We start from the raw sequence: 15,853 nt of genomic DNA, 5'->3' as shown, positions 1-15,853 counted from the left end.
AGTTTGATGGATTTGGAGGTGGTTGAAACTGTTTCCTCTGCTCTGGGGATTGCACACTTCTAGGCTTGGAGTGATCAGAGGCAGCGTGGTATGTTTGAGAAGGTACTTGGCCAAGTGTCAGAAAAGTGATGCTGTAGACCAGCCTGACCTAATAAACATTTACTTGGCACCTACCGAGCAGGGTGGGTTGCTAAGAAATGGACAAAGGGAGGTGGCAGGGATGTGGAGGTGAGTTTGAGTCAGGGCCAGCCGAGACTCAGTGTGATGTGTGAGCTCAGTACTCACACTCTGTGAGTCAGAGAATTTGAGGAGCTCTTTCTACCTGGGAGTTTCTTATAGAAACTGGATCGGAGTTGTCTTTGGAAGATGGTTACATGGACTTTGATGGGATGTCACAGGAAGTGGAAGGGAAATTTCTGGCAGGCCAGAATCGGCCACCAGCAAGACCAGAAGCAGGTGATTACCAGCCATGTCCAGAGAACAGGAAGTGGCTACCAGAAATATCCATTTGGGAGAAGTCACTTCTTCTCTGGTGGGACTCAGTCTACTCATCTGCAAAACATGAGCTTTGGACAAGAGGGTTGTCAAGCTTCAACTCCAACTGGAATCCTTTAAGATCTCCGATCCCACAGCCAGATAAGCCATTTAGCTTGACTCTGCCAGCTGACTATGGCCATGGACAGGGCCCAGGGCCCACATGTCCTGTTCCTTAACTACTACCCCGTGTAGCATCCTGATGAGGGGTGGGTGGGGTGATCACTATTATCCTGGCCTTTGTTGCATAGAACACAGAATGTTAAAGTGATCTGAGACATCAAACAACTAAGACATTTAACCATCTAAGGTACTGATGACCCTTCTGCACAACTCCTCTAAAATGCCACCTCTTTCCATGTCATATGGGCCTTGCTGTCCTGCCTGGAGGAACAGCTCAAAGCCCTCTTCCTAGGAAAGCCTTCTCTCTGTACCTCTTGGCTCTGAAATACAGTCTTAGCCTTTGACTTTGTTTTATAATGAAACTTTCTTTTGATGGCTATGTTTTCATGTTTCCTCACACACACCTCCGCCCCTCCTGCACACAGATTATAATGGTTCTGAATCTAAAGACGACTCTCTGCTTCTCTGAATTTCATGTAGCTCCCAGCAGTGCCCTAGACATAATGTTCAATGAAGAAGCACATAACTATATTCTTCAACAGTTTTTCCCACTCCATGTTGCTTGGGTTTAAGATGGATATGAGACATATATAGAGGCATCTAGAATTGCAGAAATGGAGAGGGACTTAACAACTGTCTGTAGCCCTGGGAAGAAATGACTGGCCACACTTCACCCCCTCAGTTAGCTGCAGGTCTGAGAATGGCATCCTTATCTGGCTAAGTGATAGAGGGACAGAATTCCTGCTTACCACCCAGGCCTTGACTGGGTTCCTCGTTTCCCTGATGACCCTTAGGAATAAAGGTGGCACACAGGACACTGCCGCTGTATGAAACCAAGAGAAACGAGCAGACATTTATTGGGTATCTATTATGCGACGGGCCCCGTGACAGATGCGTTGGCAGAGGTTAGCTTGGTCGGTGGTCATAAGCTAGAATTTGCACTCTGCATGAGGGGGCCAGGTTGTAATCAGGATGTTTAGCAAAAGCCCTTCCTTAGGGCTCTGATGAGCGTACTGTAGTAGATGGGCCCTTACCTCCCGGAATGTGGGCATAGAGCTCTGCAAAGTTGCACACTCAACTTGTTTTAAGGTTCGCTGACTGTGAAGATAAGTGGAAGCAAGCCAGCATTGTGACCAAGACTGGGGTGGGTGGACCTGTGTCCTCCCAAGTGTACAGATGAGTCTCGGGAGAACCAGACCCGAGTGCCTCACACATGAGTGTTGGTAGTATTGGCTTGTACCTGCTCTTATTACATCTTCCTCCCTCCTCTCCTCAAGCCTCCCACCCACAGACTGTGTATTTCTGCCCCCGATCTGTTTTCTTTTCCCTGTCTCTCCTTCTCCTGAGCTAACCCTGGGTGGCCTGAGGTTCCGAGGGCTCTCTGATGCAGAGTCCTCTGTGCCGGACTGTGAAAATGCTGGCAGGGAAGACGAGACACAAATCTGTTAAATACATAGTAAAAATAGCTTATGATCTATGGGACTTGGTATTAAGCAAGATGATATTAACGAGGTTTGAGCGCTGCTCTGAAATGTGGCAGCTGCACACGCATATTGGCTGCTTTTCCTCCCTACCTCTGGCAGCTTGTGAGCAGTGTTGCCATGACAGTCCTTGGGCTCTGTTTAGATCAGCTATTTTCTGAAGGAGCCCCTGACCTTCCCCACAATAGAAACCGTCGATGTGGTCATGTCAGTGCCTCTTCAGAAGCCGTGTGACTGGTGAGCCCCAGTTGTCACTTGGAAACTGTTGGAAGCTGTAGGTCAGGACACAGACGTTGAACATTTGGGAGTAGGACGGGCTTTTAAATATCCTTTACTTATTTGCTGGGTGAGAATACTGAGGCCCATTGAGTGGCAGTGACTTGCTCAAGGTCCCAGAGTGACGTAGAGACGAGGCTGGGACAGGAACTTGGGTCTCCTGATTTCCATCCTGTTACTACTATGTCATGCTTCCCCTGCTTGAGGGCCCTTTTCAGCCCAGGAGGCTGTGGGTGGAGATGAGCCAGGCCTGGGGACGTCTTGGTCCCTAGGAATGGGGAGGGGAAGTGAACGGGGGAGGAACTCCGTGCAGAGAGAGGAATGAGGAAGTGATGGGGAGTTACGGATAGGATAGTGTGGGGCTGATAGCTGCCCAGAGTGAATGTCTGAGGTGCCACTCAGCTGTGACCATCAGCAGAAACTCTTCCTATCTGATGCCACAGATGATGTCATTGAGAAAGAAGTAAACACTTAAAGGGGCAAGGGAAAGATGTCTTGTTCTTTTTTTTTTTAATTTTTTTTTTAAATTTATTTATGATAGTCACAGAGAGAGAGAGAGAGAGAGAGAGAGAGAGAGAGAGGCAGAGAGGCAGAGACACAGGCAGAGGGAGAAGCAGGCTCCATGCACCGGGAGCCCGACGTGGGATTCGATCCCAGGTCTCCAGGATCGCGCCCTGGGCCAAAGGCAGGCACCAAACTGCTGCGCCACCCAGGGATCCCAGATGTCTTGTTCTTAATTGCCCTGAACCCTTTCCTAATGTCTTGTAGGCTCACCGAAGCCACTGTCAGCACCATCCTTTCTTGGCAGGTACTTTATTATATGGTGTTAAGCATTCTGTAGATAGTTCAGATATGAGGCACTGTCTCCTTCACAAGATTGCAGGACCCTAGGGGTAGAAGGGATTTTTCTTCTTTTCTTTTTTCTTTCCTCTCCCTCCTTTCCTCCCTCCCTGCTGCCTTTCAAACATGGCATCTGGCATAGACCTAAATCACTTATGATGAGCATACCATGAATCTTTGTTGAGATAAACTAGGTTGAGTTCAGATGACCTCTTAAGATATTTTTTTAGTTGACAATGAAAGTTGGCAAATGATGATTTTGGGGAACAGCATTGTCACCAATTTGGATTCTGTGTGATTTCTCATATGTTCTTAATTTCCATAAAACTCAGTATTATCCTTATTCTACAGAGAAGAAATGAGTCAGGCACCTGCCCAAGTTCACTTCAAGTAATAAATGGTGGAGATTTGATTTGCATTTAGGTCTTCTGTTTTCAAATAATGTAATGTTACTTCTATTCTTCACCACTACTTATAGAGAGAGTGTTGTTCTATAGAGAGTGGTTCAGCCTTCTCTCGAGGAGTCTCTATCTAGCCTTTTAAGGTTGTAACCCACATCCTTAAGAGTTTGGAAAAATAATTGAGGCCTCAGGTTCAAACAGTGATTTCTCATCATGTTTTGGACAAATAGTGCATTTACATATGCTTTAATTTGTTTAATTTGAGATAAATTTCAGAATAGAGTATAAGAATTTTTAAAGTTTTAATAAATTTGGATACATCTAGCATAGGGGGATAGAAGACCCTCTGTCCTAAATGAATTGACTAATTTAGCTAAGAACAAAACTAGACCACTATTTTTGGTTACAAAAGGATATAAGAATCTTTTTTTTTAATGGAAATTTTAAAAAAGATTTTATTTATTTATTCATGAGAGACACAGAGAAGGAGAGAGAGAGAGAGAGGCAGAGACACAGGCAGAGGGAGAAGCAGGCTCCATGCAGGGAGCCCGATGTGGGACTCGATCCTGGGACTCCAGGATCACTCCCTGGGCTGCAGGCGGCCCTAAACCACTGAGCCACCTGGGCTGCCCCAGGATATATGAATCTTTGAACGCTGCAGCAGAAGCCTAGATTTTGGTTGATATTGTTTTATAGGTTCCTCTCAACATTTGCCATATTCAATAGATGATATCCATCATGCTATCCAAACTTCTGTAGGATTTGGATGAGTTTGATAACATTCTACATCCCTTTTCAAAAACTATCAATATGAACAGTCTTCTTTTTTATCTATGTGCTCAGGAAGGATACCATTGCCTAATTTAAATTTCAGAACAGAGGCAAATCTTATTTGTAGTGAGTATAATCTCATAATATATCTATATATCAATATCTACATCTATTTCTATATATCTCGTGTTTCCTTTTTGTATCTAACTCTCCAGGTGTGTAAGGAGAAGGGTGAGTTGAATAATAATGGTATAATGTCCAGAGACAAAGTTGAATACATAAGACAAATATAAGTCTATCTCTGTAGAGAGTGTATGTGTGAGTGAGATTAGCTTCTGGGTCTTTAATAAAGCTGTGTATACTTTGAAAGTACGTACTAACTTTGGAATTATCAAGGGAAAAATTGAAATTTAAACTTGAATGTTCAGGGAGATGACTATTTTACCTTTTGTTCTAGAGTTGTAGGTAAAATTGAAAAGTTAGAGAGTTGTATTGTTTGGTATTAAATGGAAATCGAACTATATTTTCTTCGAGAAGAAAGTTTGTCTTGGGTATATGAGCATTCTTGCAGTCATTCTAAATTTTTGAGCCCCCCCCATGGGTGCCTATACTTTAATTGAGCTGAATCAGTTTACTCTAGCAATGGCTAAGAGAACATGTTATTTACTATAAATAATGCACCCTAAATAAAAAGAAAAGGAAAAAGAAAAGCAGCACTTTGTGCCTTTCTTGTATGTTTGAAGCAGTTTACCTTGCTTTAGAATTGCCTGTGTGCGCGCGTTTCTCTAAGTAGATGGAAGCACCCTGAAGACAGGAGAAATGTTTTCTGTGCGTTGGTGACGATGATTTTGCGACTTCAGGTGCAGTAAATTAAAACATCTTTTATCACGTCCTTTGCTTGATGTTGACAGGCTTATTTGGAATCTCTTTAGAAGTCATCCTATTGCTCTTGAAATCCCTCTGCTTCATTCACTTTCTGGGGAAATGAAGAAACATTGTCCATCTGCCTACTTAACAAGAGAAAGGGGTGGTTTAGGAGTGCAGTAGCCTGTTTACACACTGGCCCAAACTGTTACTGTAGGAAAAGGTTTCATATATTTCAAAATGTTACAGAGCTAGGAAAAATATACACATGTAATATATAGAGTGCATATATATGTACATATATATATGATCTGTTCCTTGTCACAATATTTAACCCAACGTGCTATTTACAGTAATGAATCAAAATGTCAGTTTTTAAAAATATGAAGTGTCAAAGTGTTCCCACATTGCAGGAAAGTTTGATGTGACAGTTTGTTAATCATGTGACTATTATATCAAATGTGTCTCACAATGTTTTTGCTCAGTGTTCTCTCTTGTAGGCTCCTCACACTTTTTTTAGTGAATTCCTAGTTCAAGTTACTAACCCAAGGAGCACATTTAGGTTACGTGTCTCCCACACCTCACAAATGCTGTGTTTTTCTGTACTTAAAACTGAATGGATTTCACATGATTTTTGAGTGGTTTGATTTCGTGCCTGACACATTTATGTATAGTGGCTAAAAAAATAAAACAAAATTCCCCTACTGTAATTTTGTTGTTTTCACTGCAGAATCAGTACTTGAAACTTTAACACGGAGAATGAATGTTTTGTGTTTCCACAATTTGGGAGCCCCAGGGTATAATTTAAGGTGTCCTTATTTGCTATTGACCACTCTTTAACCTTGGATGCATTTTTAAATTTTGTTTGGCACAGTGATTATACCAACTTCTTCATCCTATTAAAAGGGTAGAAATCATAGACCATAAATGTTTTACATTTTGGAAAATGCGGTATGATTTCTCTCGGGAGAATTTATGGCTGTGCTACTTGGTAACTGTGTCCGTGGGCTGCTCTTAATCTCTGGGCCTCAGTTTTCCCTGAAGAATTTTTAAGTTTGAAATTAGATTAAAACAGTGAACTTTTAATCTATGCTTCAAGGAACCAGCCTCAGAGTCCAGTGGCCTCGGATACTGGGTTATAGGGTGAATAGTGAGTACCCTGGGCCTTTCTACCTGAGTAGCTGCGCTCTTGAATTTGTTTTAATTTAGTTTTATGTGCTATTTCATTTAAGTAGAATGCTCCACTGCTTAAATAACCACTTTGGCTACCTGTTGGCACTGCTCTACTAGATGGACCTAGAGTCAGGGATTCTTTGGCCCTGTGGCTCATTTCCTGTGAGTTTTTGGTGGGCAAGCACACCAACAGATCTGGCACAGACCTGACCTTGGGTTCAGCCTTGTGCATTCAGGAGGCCTGCATGGAAGTCCTTTCAATGGCCAAGGGCTCTCCATACTGAGATTCGAAGGAGGGGCCACCAACTGAGATCACATCTGTGTTTGACTTTAATCCTTACATATTTCTAGTCTTAATAAACTTACTTTCCAATTCAGCAGCTTTTCGGGTCAGCAAAGACCATGACTTGCCACAAGTCTAGGCAGAGGATGGGATAGAAGTTTGGCAGGTATTTTGTGTGCTTCTGGTCAAGGATATGAAGGTTACTCTTTAGGTTAGAGACTTTCAGCTAGTTTGGAGGGGGGTGTTTACCCAAAACTTGGATTTTTAATTTATCCATTACTTGCCCCTTCCTCCACCCCATTCATATGTAATTGCCACGACCTCGATCCACTGTGCAGGGCAAGTTCCTGTGTGTACCCTCGAGAATGGTGTGGTAGGAGAATACAGAGTTGTGGATTAGCAAACCAAGGCAGAAACTGCAAGAATGACAAGTGATTGAGGCACGTGACTTAGTAACACTATAGAAAAGCCTTTAAGTATGAGCATAATAAAATCAAATTGGAGAAAATATTTCTCACAGATAAAAAAACATGTCCTAACGATGGCAGAGACGATCAATGTCTGTTTTGCTAGATGCAGAAGCATCATTTTCAAAGTTCCTCAGGACTCAAATTATGGGATTAGTTTGATTTAACTCTTTTAATAGCTGAAGTCCTGAAGGGAGAGAATGGTCCAGTCTCCAGTTCTGTGCCTGACACTTTCTTCTAGTGAAATGCCTCTCTGGTAATAAATCTCATAAAAGCGGTGTGAGTCCAGAAGCAGCAGCCGAGTGCCAAGACAGAATGTTCTTTTATTGAGTCACATATCAGCCACCGGGGATGCACCTGGGTTTATTTGGATGAGGGAAGGGATGACCCAAAATGCATGCGTAGGATCATTAGGAAAAACCCCGGAGTGATTCCTGGCTCATTCCCTGAAGAAACTGGTGAAATCAGGCAAAATGTTCTAAGCAAATGTTGAGTTCTAGAAATATAGTTTCAAATCATGCGGGAAGCATTCTGTGTATACTTTTAATCAACATGGAATACTGCAAGGGATTGTTGGGATGGAGGGAGGTGACATGGGATGAACCCAAAGCAAAAGCACTCATCTATCTTGTTTGTTTAGTTATCTTATTTTTGCATCGACTCCTTTCTGCCTCCTTTTTCTCTTGCTAGAGTGTAAGGACCTTGAGTTCAGACCCTTGTCTGTCTTTGTTTCTCATTTGTCCAGAGTCATGCCTGGCTCATTTATGAGCTGAATAAATATTTACTGAACAGATGAGCAATACTGAAAGATACCATTATTGAGGGAAGAAGCATGACTGAAATCTGGAAAATTCTGACCCAGCCACTTCTACACTCCCTGGAACTTTTACTTAATTAATGCTTGTTGAGTTAGGTATTATTGTGAGCACTCAGCATCATCACCTCACTCAGTCCTCATAGCCACTCTCTGAGGAGGGTTATTCCTACGTTTTCACAGAGGAAAAAATGAGAACCGGAGACTTTACACAGCTTGCTCCAGGTCCCACGTTCATAAAAAGGAAAGTCAGGACTTGAACTCAGATCGTCTGGCTCTAGAAACTGCTCTCTTAACCACTAAGCTCTATTGTCTCTGTGTGGCGAGGATGATTATACCTGCCTGTTCTGTCTTCCAGCATGCTGTGAGGCTGAAACGAGATGACAGGAGTGAAGTGTTAGGGGAGGGGTTAACCACAGGGTGAAGGGGAGACAGCACACAGATAGTTATAAATTAAAGTAGAAAGTAGAACCTTGAAGAGAAAATTCAGAGAAGGAAAAAAAAAAAAACCACTGCTTCCAACTGGGATGCAGGGCAGGAGATTCAAGGAAGTCTTCATGGCACCAGTGACATTTAGGTGAACCTTGAATGGATGGGCTTTTGGTAAAGGGAGATGCCTTCGAAGCAAATGGGATGAATGATAAAATTGAGGTACCAGTGTGTGCAGGCTGGTGGAGCATCAAGTGTTCATCAAGTGTTGATTAGGTTAGCAGATCCTGTGTGTGGAGGCAGGGGGAAAGGAAAGGGGTTGTGAAGGGAGCCGAGAAAACCGTGAGCAGGGTGGTGAATGGGAAGATGATAAAAGTATAACAAAAAACCTTGAGCAGCCGCACATTCTTTCCGGGAGGTGGCTATAGGCAGGTAGCTAATGCCTGCCTCCTCTATTATCATGCCTTGAGTCATCATTTCTTCTGCATGGTCCATAAATACTAGTCCAAGTTGATACCACTCTGAGGAGAGTGGTCACACAAGCCTGGGATATGCCACATACTCTGGCGCCCTCTTAGGTACTGACAATGTACCTGAGGCTCTTTTAGGAAGCCCTGTGGGACAACTGTTGTCTTGCTTTCATTTGACTCTGGAACTTGGTTTTTGCCTTTGAGCAACCCTAGTTACCGCCCCTAGGAGACGTACACTGGGTGTGGTGGGGAGACCCCCCAGCCAACCAGCTGGATGGATGTGTGGATTCGTGTCCCTTTTCTGACAGATCATCTAAGTACTAGAGCTAAGTCCATTCTCAGGGCAGCCGGAAGTCCCATCTGAAAGAAGAAGTTAGAGCACTTTTGCCTGTAGAAATTACGTGTCATTGAGAAGGAGAGCTGCGCTCAAGATAAACTTGAGAACCTGTGGCCTCTCTGAAAAAGTAAGAGTGAGAAGCCGGAAGTGAAGGAGCCTTGGGTCTTGAAATGGAATGTGCCCCCGTGTGTTGCTTACACCAACCACAGGAACTCCCCTAGCAGACTGCCTTGTGAACCTTTTTTGAGAAAACAGCATCAATGGCAGTAGCTCACCACATATCCCCAGAGAGGGCTCCATGCTAGGGTCTTTCTTTCGCCCTCCATTGGCCTGACAGGGAGAGGAAGGCGGCGTTGAGCATCTGCCCTGTGCCAGACCCTACGGGAGGAGCTGCCTTGTAAAACTGCCTCACCTAATCCCCTCAACCATCTGACTGGCTCAGGATTATGAATTTTCTTTTTTTTTTTTTAATCTCCCGGACCTTTGCCATGTTCCTTTCCATTCTCATGTGCCTGGTGAACTTGAGTTCCTCCGGGTTGTACAAGAGTTTCTCCTCCTAACAGTCTCTCAGCCATGTGTGGCCTCTTGTCTTGAATTGCATGGTGATCTTGTTCTTTATGTGTGCGTGCTTTCTCTCCAGACTCAGAGCTTGGGCTGAGTGGCTGTGGAGTCCACGTGCTCACAAGGCCCTGGGTGGCTGCATTGGGCATTCTCTACAAAGGAATGTGTTCAGACCCAGTCCCTCAGGGGATGCTACTTCTCTAGCCGTTGTTCTCAATCTGCTTTGCTGACATATTTTGAGTTTTCTAGATTCTAGGCCTCCTTATTTTTAATGTCATTCCCCCACCCCTAGAACCGACCCATTACCTTTTTACTTATCCAGGTCCTTGTCTTAACTTTCAAGCAGTACTTTTCAAATTTAGCATACACTGGTAACACCTGGGAGGACTCAGTTGCTGTAAAGTGATATACATTAGAGAGGTAGATTATACTCACTCTCAGAGATTATGGTCCAGTAGGTCTGAGAGCATAGTGTGGGAGAATTTGTATTTCTGATGAGCTTCTGGATGATTATGAAACTGTCAGTTTGTGGGCTTACTTTCATTAGTATGCCTTTTAAGTACAGTTCAAGACCCCTGTTTTCCAGGAAATTTAACTGACTGTCTTAACCCAAAGTAGTTTCTTTTTTTCTCTCTTTCTCTTTCTTCTTCTTTTATATTTTCATGGAACCCATCTCAAACTTTATCTGAGTTAGGTAACTTTTTCATTTATGTAAGTCTCTCAGGGGCTCCATTACTGACTTCTGGTATCTAAGTACACACTTTCAGATAAGAGAAACAACACTGTATAAATGAACACAACTTTGGATGGAGATTCAGTATCTTGAATCCTGAGTTCACATCTTGTCATTGCCTCCATGAGCTTTGTGTTTTGGAGATAAATCATATCTTGTGGAGTTGAGTTTCCTCATCTCTAAGACAATTATTCTATTTCTTGTGTTGCAGAAGCTTGCAAAGAAGAGCAAATGAGATAGTGATATCTCAAGTTCTATGCAATACAGTTATGTTCATAGTCAATTATTGTTTGTATTTTGTAGAGTTGACTCATTCACTGTATCATCAATGATGAAGTATGAAGGAAACGCGATTGTTTTAATGAAATGTTGACTGGAGGGATTCTGGGATTTCAAGAAAGCACTGTAGGTTCCTGGAAATGATTCTTGCACCAACAGTTGAGAGCCTGTGCTCAGGACAGAAAAGCGCAATGTATGTTTTTACTGTTCTGTCTTTAGGCAGACTAGGATAACAATTATGAAAATCGTGTTCATGTTCTGAGCTTTTCAGGGAAACTTGAGAGTAGTAATGAAATATTGATAGTGGTTGTCATTTATAGGGGTTTGTAGGGTGATCGCTAGTGGGTAAATTGTTAAATCCTTAAATTTCAGTTTTCTGTAACAAGAAAGTATTCTCTTCTCATTTTTTTTTTTAAAGAAAGTATACCCATCCCCTAAGTGCCTACTATGCAAAGCCTAAACTTGGCACTGAGGAATAGAAATATAGGTAAATGTGATTTCTTCTTTCCTGGAGTTTACAATCCAGTGGGAGACCCAAACACATAAATAATTAGTTATTTCACTAAGCACAACGACAGAGTTGACAACGGAGAGATACAGGCATCATGCTGAGGGAGCCTGGAGGAAGGTTTCAGTGGGTGTGGAATGGGGGAAAAGCTTTCAAAGGAGGTGACATTTGAGCACACCTTTAAGAACTGGAAGGATTGCAGCAAACAGACTTATAGGTTGGAATAAGCCAGATGAAGAGACCGTACGTTAGTGCTCTAGGCATTTCCTACCGTGTCCTTTGGCCAAAGCTATGGGAAAAGTGTCAATGCACAGAAACATGAGAAGATCTCCTGCTGATATTCTGGTCCAACTGACTATGCTTATTTTATTTCTATTAGTACATGCGTCCCTTCCTTCTTCACATGATGTTCCATTGCTTGAGTTTTTTTTTTTTTTTTTTCTTTCTGGTTATTATCCTGTCTTTCCTGCACGGTTGGTTTACCCTCACTACCATACTCCTTTGAACTACCTCATTCTCTTATCCCCAAATACTTTAAAACGCCCTTCTATCTTTTACTCCTCAGCTCTTATTTTCACATGCAACATTTAAGGCAGCTTTTTAATTTCCTTGTATTGATTAGATTGATGTGTTTGCGATATGAAGAGACTACTTTCTCTTCTCTGGGCTTTGGATCATCAAGTCAGTACTTACATGCGTATAGTGCCTTTGCAGCCTAGAGGAGATAAGGTCACAGCGAAAGGAAACAGGTTGTTAAAATCTGTTGGAATGAAACATCAGGTGCCTGGCTTGTCTGAAAACTCAAGGTAGACTTTACATTCTGTGGCTGACATGTTAGCAACCGTTGATGTTTAGAGCCTTACATTTTGATACTTTTAATAATGTAATATAACTTTACATCAACTGAATCCAGGCAATTTCACCATCCACTACATTATTAATTCCAGATGGGAAAATTCATTAGGGTTCAAATTTTGTTTGAGGCCCAACTGTTTCTTAAATTATTATTACAATTATTATCTATTTATTTTTTTACAACTGATGGGAAGGGAAATTTAACAGCTGTGTGATTAGCAGGGCATGAAATTAAAAATGTTTTGCACAGAATCAAGAGGTTGTTTACTACAAAATTCCTCATCTGAGAATTAAGTATCATTAAGATTGGCCACAAGATGCTCTCTCTCCCCATTTAAGTTCGATTTTTCACATCTAGTTCTTTGCTAAAAGGCCTTTAACCTTTTCTGGAAGGAAAAAGGCTGGTCAGATCATCACAAGGCATTTCTAATGTTTACAGTCAAGGTAACAGCCACGTTTCTATCACTCACAAAGTACCAGCGTGACGAGAGATTCAGCCTCACTGCTCATTGCGAAGATTGAGTAAGTCCCAGATTGAGGAAGTCTGGTCAATTAGAAAAGGCTGCATCCCCATCAGTGGCTTGAGTCTTCTGCTCTCAAAATCCAGGAGTGTCCTCTCTCTGTGAATGCAGGTTCAGACATCTAGAATGTGATGTTTACCCGTACTTTTCCCTTTACTGATAGGATGTCATTTCTTAGGCCTTTTTCCAGAAATCTTTCCTTTGGGTTATATAGAAAGTACCACATGCCACTTCCTTCGTGTGGGATGTTGGCAAGCCTGCCGCAGCAACACTGGAGCAGGATGGTCCGGTGCATTGGCTGGAGTCTCTTTGCTAAGGTTTGAAGCCAGTTCTGCTGTTTGTTCTGTTGAGTTGCATGCTCTCTCTGCAAATCATTTGCCTCATCCCCTTATTTAAAAGAGGTGAAAACTCTACCACCTCCAAGGTTACTCTGAGAATTCTAGGAGTTAGTACCTGGGAAATGTTTAAGGTCCTGCGTGACTTAGTTTATGCTCAGTCACTGTTGTGTTTCTTAAGTGACCCGGCATTGTGCGTGTGGAGGGCCTTAACACACATGCGACACAGCCTTGCTGAGCTTTCAGCCTGGAGTCTTTCATCTGTTCCTGTCTTCTCTCGAATAGAGTCTTTCCCATATGATAATTATTTATATACTTGTCTTAACTCTTTAGACAGGTTTTATCTTTATATTCAATGAATTTAGCTTTACCCTGTCTCTGCCCTTAAGAGATTTTTTGGGGGAGGAGAGTGGGTTGGTCAAATTAATGCAGGTGACTCTTATTGGAGAGAGAGTTGGCTAGATAAGAGCTATGATATTTAGGTAATATCCTCTGATATAGGGATTTGTGTCCACTAAAGGAGAGATATGTTAGTTTTGGTGGGATTGGAGACAAATGTGGTGAAAATGAAGGAAGTCTGCCTGGAGGAAGAAACATGTGAGGCCTGAACATTGGGTGGAATTTGACCTGGTAGCAAAGGGGAAAAGCCTTCCCAGGCTAAGTGGAGGGTGTGAACTACACCTGATTTTCTTTGAATTTCCCATGTGCTGCCCTCTGGGCACCATCCAGGCCCTTTGGAGAGCTGCTATCATGGGATGGAACCTCCCCTGGAAAGCCAGTGAGTTTGTGAGTGAGGTTCTGAGTTCTGTATAAAAAGTTGACAGAGGAGCCACCAATCCCCCTGCCCCCTTATTTTCTAAGTGTCTCTGAAAGGGGATTTGCTTTTAGGTGGGAATGGAAGAGAAAAAGACTAGGAAGTATGAAGACAGGAGATCTTGGATGCTTGTAGAGGGATTATAATGAAAACTGTTGAGTGCTCTTTATCTTTTTCTCTCAGATCACTTTTAGGGGTGATATAAGCACTTTTGCTTTTTCCCCCCCTTTAAATATCAAAGTATCCTCCCCCCCCATCTCTATTTTTCTTAGGAGCCAGTATTAAGATGACTCTTGTCTTCTGCCTTTAAAAATAAATCTGGGTGGGGTCATGCAAGAGAGTGTTTCCTGGAATACATTACTTGCTTGGGCAATAGATCTGGGTGTTTAAATACCTTTCCTGTAGAAGAAGGTCATTGTAAGTGGAAATGCTACCAGCAGCCCTGTGGTGGTTGAGGAGTATGATTCCACACTGGCTGCTCTGCGTCAGCTCTCTGCCATGTCAAGGTGGTTTTAAATTTACTGTCACTTTTAGCAAGTGACCCAGTGAGGCACCATAATGTGCCTGTGGCTGGCCAAACATTACTTGGTGTGGTTGAAAAATACTGAGCCTGGAGTTTTAGCAGCACCCTGGAACATGCCCTTACAAGTATTAAAGTTATCGAAGCAGTGCTTTTTGTGAGGGTGCCATTCCAGCACGGGAAGCACTTCTCCCTGCCCTTGCTCAAAACATCCATGTCATTGCCTGCAGAGGTAATGATGAACCAGCCCCAAAAGTCAAAGAATCATGAAATGTAAGGCCATGAAATCCACTTACTTCATTCTGAGTGTGAGAAAACCAAGGCCCTGACACAAATACTGTTGTGCACGGCAGTCTTTTGCTTAGATGGGGGAGTATCAGATCTCAATTACCTTGTGAGCTCTCTGCCTGACAGTTTCTCATTGTCTCAGAAAGATGATGAGAAAATGCATCCTTAAAGAAAATAGATTCTGAGTAAAGCCTATAAGTAATTAGAAAGAAAGAGAGAAAGAGAAGAAGGAAAAAGGAGTTCCCTTAGCATTGCCTGATATCAGAGTATATCTGTAGCATAGGGAAGACCCAGGCCTCTTGGGATGAGGATCCTTCTATATGACAAGAAAATCTCAAGAACTGGAAACTACTTTGACTGTCAAAGGCTTTGGTTAGTTATTGTTGCATCTGTTATAAAATCTGGGGTAAGTAAAGGTAGAGTTAAACAGACAAGCTTCTAGTTGAGTTGTAGACCTTATCCTTCAGGGATAGAGATGTTGCCAGGAATAAAGCTTTGTCCTTGTCATAACCCATTGTCATTTGCATGGCAGCACTTCCTGAAATGTGTTCCATGGAATACTAGCTCCACAAATGGCCAGATCCGTTTGGGAATCGGCTATTTTTATAGCCACTCGTCTTAGGGATTCACCATGCATCTTCAGCAGGAATGACTCGGAGAAGTCCTGTGGATAAAAGCATTAGCCACAACATTCCTTAAATTCAGGTTTTGTCAAATTTATTTCATAATGGAATCATTTTGTAGACAGTTTTCCAGACTCGAGTTTTGTGGAACATTCTTTGGATAGCATGACTTTATTGTTAAAATTCTTAAGGTTTACACTGTCATCTTGTAATGATCTCCTGTGAGATATAAAGTCATTTGGAGTACAGTACAGATCTTCGTCTGCCCTCCCTTCACCATAGGAGGAATTACAGGTTTATTTCAGGATCAAACACTTTGCAAATGAAATGTTGTTAGGAGAGAAGGAAAAAAAAAAAAAAAAAAAAAAACCTTTTAGAGCCTAATAATTGCAGAAAGAAGACAGTGTTATACCAGCCAAACCCAATTTTGTGAATTAGGGCTTTAACTTGGGGAGTTGTTCCTGAAAATAGCTTGTTTTTAAGCAAAACTTTGTTGGCTTTTGGTGGTAGGCTTTTTTCACCATCAAAGGCACGAATATGGGTGATTTTAAAC

At 42.3% G+C, this 15,853-nt stretch overlaps 1 protein-coding gene across 46 annotated transcripts in view; it reads left to right on the top strand.

Annotated features, from left to right (window-relative positions):
• The window catches only part of LPP (LIM domain containing preferred translocation partner in lipoma), a 657,925-nt gene that overhangs the window by 177,794 nt on the left and 464,278 nt on the right, over nt 1-15,853 (top strand). The window lies entirely within an intron of this gene.

Source organism: Vulpes vulpes, chromosome 3 (assembly GCF_048418805.1).
Source record: "Vulpes vulpes isolate BD-2025 chromosome 3, VulVul3, whole genome shotgun sequence".
Classification (NCBI taxonomy): Eukaryota; Metazoa; Chordata; class Mammalia; order Carnivora; family Canidae; genus Vulpes; species Vulpes vulpes.
This window is presented reverse-complemented; position numbering and strand designations above follow the sequence as displayed.